This window comes from Trachemys scripta, chromosome 2 (genome assembly GCF_013100865.1).
Source record: "Trachemys scripta elegans isolate TJP31775 chromosome 2, CAS_Tse_1.0, whole genome shotgun sequence".
Lineage (NCBI taxonomy): Eukaryota > Metazoa > Chordata > Testudines > Emydidae > Trachemys > Trachemys scripta.
Window position 1 is genome coordinate 261,071,567 of NC_048299.1, and position 10,029 is coordinate 261,081,595.

Below are 10,029 nucleotides of genomic sequence, written 5' to 3' on the forward strand. Positions count from 1 at the left end.
CATTAATCATTCTGGCACATAATGAAGTTAATATAGACACACATGCAAGGGATCCTTAGTGTTACAAATAAGATATGTAAGAGAGTCATGTAAAAACAAAAAGATTTGTAATCAATGTGCTCTGTCTTACTTAATGTAAAAACTGACTAAGTTGTTCACATACTTGTGTTTAATTCATGGCCCCACTGAACTGTATAACAAAACTAATGTGGCCCTCAATGCGTCAAGGATTGTATGTCAGATACAAATACATTTCAGTACATGTTTGGCAGCAGTAAATACACTGAAATGTTGCAATTTCAGGTTTATATTGCTATTTCAAGGGTATTTGAACTTAAATATGTTGTACCACATATTCATGTGATTGTTTACTTATTGATACAATTTATACTTTCATGTACCATCACAGTAAGTGGCCTACCTTTCCACCTGCTTTCTTGATCACACAGCTCAAATATGCATCAATAACCTACAACACATGATGAAAGAAAGGGAACAATTTAAATAATATTTGATTAATCAATCCTGTTACCATACATGTTTAGTGGTACTTAAATGTACCTCATCACTTATCCAGCTTCTTGGTTTCAGGCAATGAAAATGAAGAGCCATACAATTTGATTTTTCTCACTTTGGCCTCCAGGCTCTGTGTGTTTGCCAGTCATTACAAATTTGATTAGAAAAAAAGGGAACACATATTACATGCATGGTAATACAGTTTTCTTTTTCCCTGTTTTACTACTGTGAATGCCGCCATTTTGTACATGAAAACCTTTAACATACTTCATAAATGGAACTATGTTGAAAACCTGTTTAAGAAAGGTGTGATAACCAATTACCTTTCAGAAACCATTGGTTGTGTTTTCCATCCTCCATAAGCATGTCATCAACATCGTTACCATCATCACTTGTATCATTGCTTGAAACATCTTGCCCTATATGCTCCTCTTCTTCCATTGCTGTGACCTCTATGTTTTTCACTGTGCTGTTATGAGATACAGTGCCATCCATTTTTCCAATCTCTTCTGAGGGTGTTTTTTGTTCAGTGTCACCAATAGCAATTTCAATTCCGATGTTTTCCTCTGATCTGCTTTCAGCAGATAATGTTGGTTGCTCTTTAAATGGTTTTAAGTGTGCGATACCGTACATGGTTCATAATAGTTTCCCTGAGATGGTTTGCAATTTAACTCTCTTAGGGTACGTCTATACTTACCTCCGGGTCTGGCGGTAAGCAATCGATCTTCTAGGATCGATCCTGGAAGTGCTCGCCGTCGACACCGTTACTCCTGCTCCACGAGAGGAGTACGCGGAGTCGACGGGGGAGCCTGCCTGCCACGTGTGCCACGTAAGTTCGAACTAAGGTACTTTGACTTCAACTACGTTATTCACGTAGCTGAAGTTGCGTATCTGAGTTCGAAGTGGGGGGTTAGTGTGGACCAGCCCTTACCCTCAACAGTCTTAATTTTGTATGGTCCCCGATAGCTAGATTGCAGCGGTCCTCCTTTTTTTGTTATCTTTTTCGCATTCAGTAACATAACAGTCCCCAACAACAAATGTTACTTCCCCATATTTAGAAGTATTTTTTTAGCAGAATGTCTTTGTTGTTTTTCTTGTGCTTTAGAAATGTTACAAAAAGCCAGTGCAATGTCAGCATCATGTCTAGATTTCATATTTATGCTGTACTTTTTGCAGAAGTCTTCCCTGAATGTATTCATATCTGGGATCTTTGTAAACAAATGGAGAAGGGGTATTTGTAAAATGAAGAAACACAGAATGCCATATGTACATGAAAAGCTGCTGGTACTAACATACACTTACTGTGTAACTCTCTAAGACTTCTTCTGGAAACACCAGGTCATCGCAAAACATTAGTCAAAAAGGTGAAATTTTTGTTGTTGCGTGTACTTTAGTTTGCAAAGAAAACAAAATGGGCTCAAGGAATTCATCCTAATTACTCCCGGTGTCATCAACCATCTTCTGCAATGCTCTGTAACAAATGATGATTGATTCGTTTGTGGGGGAAAAAAAGCACATGTACAGTCTTGACTGAAACAAATTATACATAATCAAAAAGACATAATACATTGAAAGTATTTTTGATTATGTAACACATTGCTTTTGAAGACTTTGTAGTGAGTTGCATCTTCTGGCATAGTAGACTCTACTTGCCATTAGTACTGTAATATTCCCACCCATTCACTTACCTTTTGATGGATTCATTAGCATTTTCAGCCAAGCCATTAGTTTGTGGGTGGTACAGGCTGGTGAAGCTACGTTCTATTCCCAATCTTTTGCAAACGTACAGGTTAAACTGAAAGAAAATAAGTTACACCATAAACTTACATACAGACTTGTCTTAAAGAATGTTCCTTCGCCTATTTGCCATTACTTTTATGTGTAATTAGCAACAGGAATAGCCCATCTTTTAATATTACTATTGGAAACAAGTTGTTGCGGGGTTTTTTGGTAGATATGAAGACACCCAAAAAAATGTTATAGCAACCCTGACGGTGACCAACAGCAGTTTATCAGAAAAAGTATGGTGATTGTTCTCAAACAGTTGTCAACAACAATGTGCCTTTAATAATAATAAAAAAAAAAAAAATCACAAGGGCGATGAAACTTATGCTCACTATCAGCTATCTGTGACCTGATAGTGAGATTGAATACATAGTAAAAATAACATGGGAAGAAAAAAAAACAAAAAACAAAAAACAGTCATTACCTTATAATTGAATTCAGGACCGAGATCTGTCAGTATCCGCTGTGGGCATCCACATCGAACAACAATTTTGTACATGCTGTTTGCTACCTCATATGCTGTTTGCCACCTCATATCCATTTTGAAGTGGAAAGGCTTCCACCCATCTTGAAAGATAATCTATGGCTGTCAGTATATACCAATATCCATTCTTTGTTGCTGATAATGGTCCTATTAAATCCATTCCCACCAATTCCCAGATCTGAGTGACCTATATGTAAGGTTACAGTCATACTTCACATTTTTCTTATTAAATGTTCTTAATAAACCCATATGTCGTAAGTAGAGTTCAAAATGTAATATGGTTACAACAGCCACACAATCAGAATGTAAAGCCCACTTTTAAAAACAGAAGAAAAAGAAAAAAAAACAAACACTGGATAACATACTTGAGAAATAAAGCGAAGTCATAGGGTTTTTTGGTAACATTTAGAATTTATACTAATTTCTCATGTAACTGCCAATATGTTTGTTGCACGACCTGCATAGATAGCAAAGGAGATTTTCTGGAAAATTTGAATAAAACTAGTGATCCCAATCCTGGTCCCATTGAAGATAAGGTTAACACTCCAAATAATCCCAGGGTTGGACATCAGGACCATCATTTACAGGCTGAAGTTTCCAGTCTAATGTGTCAGTATTATATGAAAAAAAAAAAAGGGTTCCTTGCCTTCCAAAGAAAAGTTGAGAGCAAATTGATGTAGGTTCAGTCTGCCTGCTTTATTCATTCCTTCAGGATGTTACACTAATAAAATAATACCAACAGGATCTTATAAGAGGGATAAGGCAAAATGCCACGTTTATTGCAAATACAGACAGTTGTTACATTCGTTCATTCACACAAACACTCACACAGGTTCTGCATTCATCAGTTATAGCTACCAGCCTGGAAGTTGCTCGTGACAGAATTACTGGCCAGGTCAGGGCCGGCTCCAGGCAGCAGCCAAGCAAGCTGGTGCTTGGGGCGGCAGATTGAACGAGGCGGCATTCTGCCCAATCCTAGGGCAGCACAGTCGCTTTTTTTTGTTGTTGTTCTGCTCCGGCCACCCCATAGGGGGCGGTGGCACGGAGGACGGGAGCGCCCTGCAGCAAGCCCGGCAGGACAGTCCTCGTCCTTCCCTCCCTGCCGACCGGAGCGGAGCCCTTCCAGCAGGCGGCGCGGCGGGAGGGGCAGTGTGGCAGCGTCCCGCTGCAGCCCTGGCCGCCCCCTTCTCTCTCTCTCTCTCTCTCCCGCCTGCTCCCTTCCACCACCCCCCACCCCGGCTAGCCGGTCCCCCTGCACCCGCGCTCCGGCGCACAGATCACTGGTGTTTGTTTTTTTTTGCTTGGGGTGGCCAAAAAGCCAGAGCCGGCCCTGGGCCAGGTATCCTGTCCACAAGAGTGGAGCCAAGTCTGTGTCAGATGCTCACCTGATGCTCCTGGAGGGTGGTAGCAGAACCAGAGACTCAAAGTTCTTAGTCTTTAGAGTTCATTTTTATAGGAATTTATTCCTATGTCAGTCTATGGGAATTGCTTCAGCCTGCTGTTGCTGAATTAATCAGCAGGTGACACATTCCTGATGGCTCCGTGCTGTCAGATGTTGGTTTTTCTCATCCTTTGAGATGGTGAGGTGGATTCCAGTTTGCCCTCCAGGGGTCATCTGGTTGTTCCCACTTGACGCCTTCTTCGGCTGATGGATACTGCATTCCTAGGCTAGCACCTCCCTGATCATTCATGTAAACCAAGCATTCATTCACATACCTTCCTTCTTTTAATCACATTTATTTAACTGTCTCCACCACTTTCGGGGTGTTACCAATTTATTTGAGACTCCCTGCCCTTTGATTACAGAGGGAGGGGTTTGTTTTTCTGTGCTGCCTCTAAGAGCAGTTGCCATTACAATATATCGTTTTGAGTGGAGAGTTAATTAACGACTTACCGCGTTTGTTTGCAAAGTATCAATTACCAAGCATGCTTAGAGAACAGTCAATTGACTGTTTGCAAGTTTTACATAGCAATAAAGTATCTTTCTGAGGACAGATGCAATCAATGGCTTACAAGTTTTACACAGACAGTAGCTTGTAAGTTAACAATAAATCCAAGAGATCTTTTACTTGGTAATGCTATGAGATTTAAATTATGGGGGAGCAATTATGGGGAAATCACTTTCATTTCTAATATAAACTTTCTTTAATATCCCTATAAGGATATGTGTTACTCCTTATATATGCCAAAACATTTGCAATTTTGTCCTCAAAAGATTTCCCTGAAAATTGTTCACAACAGAAAACCGTTATTTAAGTGGAAACAGGCAGTATCAATCCATATAAGACTCAAAGTTCAGTTAGAAGGTATGAGATGCAGGGCCGGCTCCAGGCACCTGCTGAGCAAGCTGGTGCTTGGGGCGGCAGATTGAACGAGGCGGCATTCTGCCCAATCCTAGGGCGGCACGGCTGCTTTTTGTTGTTGTTGTTGTTCTGCTCCGGCCTCCCCGTAGGGGGAGGTGGCACGGAGGACGGGAGCGCCCTGCAGCAAGCCCGGCAGGGCTGTCCTCATCCTTCCCTCCCCGCCGACCGGAGCGGAGCCCTCTCAGCAGGCGGCAGGTGGCGTGGCGGGAGGGGCCACGTGGCAGCGTCCCTCTGTAGCCCTGGCCGCCCCCTTCTCTCTCTCTTTCCCACCTGCTCTCTCCCCCTCCCCCCCGCTAGCCTCAAAGTATAAGACTCAAAGTTCAGTTAGAAGGTATGAGATGTACATTGAAGACATATAAGCGGGGTAAACCAAAATCAACAATGCATCATTCATAAGCCAGTCACAAGACAGACATAAATTGCAGCTATGTGCATAATTCTGAAGTATTTGTGGCTTACATAATATGGCTGTATTTGATCAATGCAGATCAAATGTTATTTGACATAATGAGATCACCAACAAGATTGCAACCAAGTATAATCATAGTATGCAACCATAGGTTTCAGAGTAGCAGCCGTGTTAGTCTGTATCCACAAAAAGAACAGGAGTACTTGTGGCACCTTAGAGACTAACAAATTTATTAGAGCATAAACTTTTGTGGACTACAGCCCACTTCTTCGGATGCATATAGAGTGGAATAAATATTGAGGAGATCTATATACACACACATACAGAGAGCATGAACAGGTGGGAGTTGTCTTACTAACTCTGAGAGGCCAATTAAGTAAGAGAAAAAAAAAAAACTTTTGAAGTGATAATCAAGATAGCCCAGTACATCAAACGGTCTGTACTGGTCTATCTTGATTATCACTTCAAAAGTTTTTTTTTTTTTTTCTGGCTCTTTGAGCTCTGGTCAAGTGAAAATGAGCTCTGGTCAAGTGAAAAATTCTCTAAGTTTCTCTAAGTTATTTTGGTCCAGGCTACACAATAAGAACTGATCATTCCTGGTTATGGGCAGTATTCCTTCAAGGGAGCTCCTAATGCAATTAGGTAGTTTCAGTATTTTGGATGTCAGTAGAGGATTTATTACTAGAATTGGTCTGATAATTACTGAACTGTGTATGTGTAGGCATGGGTTAATTACCATCTGCAGCACAGATTTCCCTGCTTTCCTGATCCCAGAGTTCAGCGTGGTTCTTGCCTTGGAATCTCTGTTCTCCATTCTGTATGCTAATGGAGGTGCCTCCCTTTCCCATCTTTGAAGCAAATGAGGCTAGGGAAATTCCTTAATCATATCACCCTTGTCTGGATGGGCTTAGGTGTGTCTCCCACTGCCTTTTCATTGTTTTTTGTAAGTCTTTCTTCTGATCAGTTTTGGCTCAAGCAGCGGCTGCGGGAGGGGGCCTTTATGCGTCAGACTGGAGAGCTCCTTGACACTGTGGGATGGGGTGGGGGGGCAGAGTGGCAAGAATGACCGGCCAGACATGGATTTATAGATTCAAGGACTGGAAGGGACCTCGAGAGGTCATCGAGTCCAGTCCCCTGCCCTTATGACAGGACCAAATATTGTCTAGACCATCCCTGATAGACATTTATCTAACCTACTCTTAAATATCTCCAGAGATGGAGATTCCACAACCTCTCTAGGCAATTTATTCCAGTGTTTAACCACCCTGACAGTTAGGAACTTTTTCCTAAAGTCCAACCTAAACCTTCCTTGCAGCAGTTTAAGCCCATTGCTTCTTGTTCTATCCTTAGAGGCTAAGGTGAACAAGTTTTCTCCCTCCTCCTTATGACACCCTTTTAGATACCTGAAAACTGCTATCATGTCCCCTCTCAGTCTTCTCTTTTCCAAACTAAACAAACCCAATTCTTTCAGCCTTCCTTCATAGGTCATGTTCTTTAGACCTTTAATCATTCTCGTTGCCCTTCTCTGGACCCTCTCCAATTTCTCCACATCTTTCTTGAAATGTGGTGTCCGGAACTGGACACAATACTCCAGCTGAGGCCTAACCAGTGCAGGGTAGAGCAGAAGAATGACTTCTCATGTCTTGCTCACAACACACCTGTTAATACATCCCAGAATCATTTTTGCTTTTTTTGCAACAGCATCACACTGTTGACTCATATCTAGCTTGTGGTCCACTATAACCCCTAGATCCCTTTCTGCCGTACTCCTTTCTAGAGTCTCTTCCCGTTCTGTATGTGTGAAACTGATTGTTCCTTCCTAAGTGGCGCACTTTGCATTTGTTTTTGTTAAACTTCATCCTGTTGGGGGGGACCCTGGACCTCCAAGACCCCAACAGTGGTGGGGGCCCCAGAGCCAGCTCCACAGCTGCAAAGTGCCTCCACATTTTGTCACGATATTTATAGTAAAAGTCAGGGACAGGTAACTGCCTTCCATGAATTTTTCTTTATTGCCTGTGACCTGTCCCTGACTTTTACTATAAATATCTGTGACAAAAATTAATTATCTGGATAATGGGAAGGATTGCACCCTCAGCAATTTTGCAGATGACACTAAGCTAGGAGGAGAGGTAGATACACTGGAGGGTAGGGATAGGGTCCAGAGTGACCTAGACAAATTGGAGGATTGGGCCAAAAGAAATCTGATGAGGATGAATAAGGACAAGTGCAGAGTGCTTAGGACAGAAGAATCCCAAGTACTGCTACAGGCTGGGGACCGACTGACTATGCGGCAGTTCTGCAGAAAAGGACCTGGGGATTACAGTGGACGAGAAGCTAGATATGAGTCAGTAGTGTGCCCTCGTTGCCAAGAAGACCAAGGGCATATTGGGCTGTATTAGTAGGAGCATTGCCAGCAGATCGAGGAAAGTGATTATTCCCCTCTATTTGGCACTGGTGAGTATAGGCGCGTTCAGGGGAAGAGGCGGAAGTGAGCTGGGGCGGAGAGCTGCCAGTAGGTGCAGAGCTCCAGCCCCAGAACACCCACGGAGTCAGCGCCTATGCTGGTGAGGCCACACCTGGAGTATTGCATCCAGTTTTGGACCCCTCACTACAGAAAGGATGTGGACAAATTGGAGAGACTTAGTTCAGCGGAGGGCAATGAAAGTGAATAGAGTGCTGGGGTACATGACTTCTGAGGAGAGACTGAGGGAACTGGGCTTATTTAGTCTGCAGAAGAGGATAGAAGAGTGAGGGGGGATTTGATAGCAGCCCTCAACTACCTGAAGGGGCGTTCCAAAGAGGATGGAGCTAGGCTGTTCTCAGTGGTGGCAGATGACAGAACAAGGAGCAATGATCTCAAGTTGCAGTGGGGGAGGTTTAGGTTGGATATTAGGAAAAACAATTTCACTAGGAGTGTAGTTACCTAGGGAGGTGGTGGAATCTCCACCCTTAGAGGTTTTTAAGGCCCGGCTTGACAAAGCCCTGGCTGGGATGATTTAGTTGTTGTTGGTTCTGCTTTGAGCAGGGGGTTGGACTAGATGACCTCCTGATGTCTCTTCCAACCCTAAACTTCTATGATTCTATGAAAACTTAGCCTTACTCAGAAATATTGCTATGGAAACTTAAGTTGTAAGGAACAACAGTCTGAAACCCAGTAACACTACTTTGTTATTCTGTGACTGCAGAGGTGTTAACAGGGCATTGAACATGAAATGATCTTTAACAATATGTTCTGACTACTTACATTAAAGAAATCCATTCCATCTTGGTTTAGTAGAGAGACCTCTGATTGACCAATAAGAATCTGGTGTTGCAGGTCCCCATAGTGTAATCTATATTTGCTTCTCCATTGTCAGTGCAGCTTTTATTTTGGTGAGTTTTGCACACAGATGCAGGAATGTGGACTTGCGCATCCAAAAGTTCTGCAGCCACCGCTCATCAGCCCAAACCTTCATTGCTGCAGAAGATTTTTGCCCTTGGGAAGGATGTAAGATGACACAATATAATACACTTACTGAATATTTGTGAGTCAACTTCTACACACAAGCAATGACGTGTGAACATGGGACACTAAGGGCTGGATTCACCGGCAAAATAAATGCAGCAAAAGGCAATCCCTCATTGGTGGATCAAATGCAAAGGAATTGTTGAAAACAGGACAGGAAATCAGTCATACTGGAAGTCACATGATCCAACAAAATAAACTTGTGCTATAAAAAGAAAAAGAAAAAAAGGTAGAATTAAAAACTACAAATCAAAGTAAAAAACCATAGCAAGTGCTATAATAGAAACACAGATGGAATTGCTAAAACCAATAACTACTTACTTAAATTTTTTTTATGAGCATTAGCTATTAAAATAAAAAAAAAACCAGCACAATGACATGCATTGCACAATGATAATACAGATAAATGGTTCAGAGTAATAAAAATAACATTTTTAATGGAGCAAACTATAATAAAAATGGATTACAAGGAAGAGAGCACAATTCAGGGAATCACTGCAGCAGATAAGACAAATTTGACTTACAATGATAGGAGACTCTTAAGTACTCAAAATGTGCGACGCAGAGTTTGAGAGAATGTAGGTAAAATATTTCACGGCATCAAGTCTCCTGTGGCAGTAAAGTAGCACCAGGGGCAGCAGGTTTGTATATTTTTTAGTGGCATCCAGAACGAGGCCAAGGGAGTTTTGCTGTGGAAGAGTGTGGTAAGGAGCTGCTAGAGAGGCCTTAATCAGCTCCTGCCACTCCAGCCCCACTCAGGGGATTGGACTGGGGCTGGGTAGATAGCCTGATGCTTGCCTGGTAACTGACCACACCTGCCAGCCTCCTTAGCAGGAACTATATGGTTGAGAGTAGGGTTACCATACGTCCGGATTTTCCCGGACATGTCCGGCTTTTGGGGGCTCAAATCCCCGTCCGGGGGGAAATCCCCAAAAGCCGGGCATGTCCGGGAAAATCGGGAGGCTCC